General features: G+C 36.8%; 1 protein-coding gene across 1 annotated transcript in view; it reads right to left on the bottom strand.

Moving 5' to 3' along the window:
• LOC102678880 overlaps nt 1–1,855 on the bottom strand; it is a 123,731-nt gene that overhangs the window by 74,441 nt on the left and 47,435 nt on the right. The window lies entirely within an intron of this gene.

The following is a 1,855-nucleotide window of genomic DNA, read 5'->3' as shown; positions in this document are numbered from 1 at the left end:
TCTTTTTTTTTTTTTTTTTTAATGTAATACGATAAATCGATATATATATATAATACTACGAGATGGAACTCAAGTTTGATGGAATTCGCTGTTGGTGTTGGAATTCCAAGAGTATGGATTGAACGTTACAGATTCAATTATAGTTACGAACACAAATTTCCACGGGATCAGACCGGTTTACCTACCGAGTTTGTTCCATTTTCCGGATAAGGGATTACCGGGAGAAATGTGGTTGGATTATTTTAAGACGTGCAACGTTAACTCACAAGAAGTTTCCTGGCCGACTTCAAACACATTTTGGAGACTTAACAGGGCTTAAATCGTTCCAATGCCTGGGGAATAATTTACTTTGGGCCGGTATAGGAGGTGAGTGTCTAACGAATTAGCCATTCAAGGGAATAATAATTTAATAACAATTTTCCTTTGTAAACAATTTTTTATTTGTGATTATAAGATAATTAAATGTTTTTTAATCTGTTTAAAGATTATTCTCTCTCTTTCTCTCTCTCTTTTTCGGTTCCTTCTCTACCTTCCTTTCTTCCGAACGAGAAGTGTCGCGTGATTTTCAAGAGGATCAAGGGAGAAGATTCCCCTGTTGTCAGCGGAAAGTTTCCGCGTCTCGCATAAATTCTGCGGGAACTATGAAGAAAAAGAAAATGGAGGGAAAGTTAGTGAGAATTTCGCATCCGTTACCTTGGCATTATTGGACGAATCTGAACGTCCAGGAAAAAATCCACCTGTATTTTCCACCGTAACGTGGTGAAATACGTTTCAATTACTGTCACTATGAAATTTCTTGAAAATATCCCTTCTTCCTCTATCTCGTTCTAAATTATTTTTTCCCCGAAATGATTTTCGACCCCTTTTTTCGCGCGCTTCGCTCCCTCTGATCCCTACTTATCTATAAGTTTGAGAGGTTTAAATTGAAAAGTTTACAAATTAAAAATCAGGAAATCCGTCTAGAAGTTTGATAAAACCGAGAATTTCAAAGTAAAATCTCTAATTAACGATCGAAGAGAAGGAAGAAAGGAGCAAAAGCTTTCAAACGAAACTCGACATCGAGTAGAGAGAGACAGTCTCGCCATTCTCGCCATTCTCGTGTCCTCCACTTTCTACGACCATTTCATTCGACGACTTTTCGTTCGCGAAAACAAAACGCGCTGGACCGTCAATCGTCGCGATTCATCGTTATTTTTTTTCATACAGACGAACCTCTCGACCCTCGTCGAGGAAACAACGGTTGAAAAAACTTTGCTAGAAGAATCGACACCCCCTTCTCACGATTCTTGCCTCCCCTTTGAGACCCTTCTTCATCTTGCATTCAATTTTTCCTCGACAATTTTCCTTCTCCTCTTTCTCATTTTTTCGCAATTTCCTCTTTGTTCTCACGGACTGGAATGTCGATTTATTCGCGTATTTTTAAATAGTTAAACATAGCAGGTTGATCGAGCTCTTTTTAATTAACTTTGACCGATGAAATAAAGGAGGTCCGCGTTCGTTTTTATTTATATTTCCTTACAACAGGATACAACAGGGGAATTTTTCCAGAATATTAAAAACTCTTCATCATTGTCCAGATGCTTATTTTTTCCCTCTTTGATATATTCAAGAAATTCGAACATTTCTCTCTCTTTCTCTCTCGTACAACTTTAGAAATTTTTGTTTCAAAAACAATTCTTTAAAAGAAATTGCTTCCATCCTCTCGAGATGTTTCTTTCTTCGCATAAAATAGGGAACAAAGGGAAGATCGCAAAGATATAAAGGTATATTTGACCATTATAGAAGAATGATTTTTAATTTCTCTCGAGGGAAAAAAACGAATTCTGATCATTCGATTCTTAACCTTTTTTCTTTT

This window comes from Apis dorsata, unplaced genomic scaffold (genome assembly GCF_000469605.1).
Source record: "Apis dorsata unplaced genomic scaffold, Apis dorsata 1.3 scaffold_58, whole genome shotgun sequence".
Taxonomy (NCBI): Eukaryota; Metazoa; Arthropoda; class Insecta; order Hymenoptera; family Apidae; genus Apis; species Apis dorsata.
Note: the sequence above shows the minus strand (reverse complement) of the source record. Positions and strands in the feature narration are given on the sequence as shown.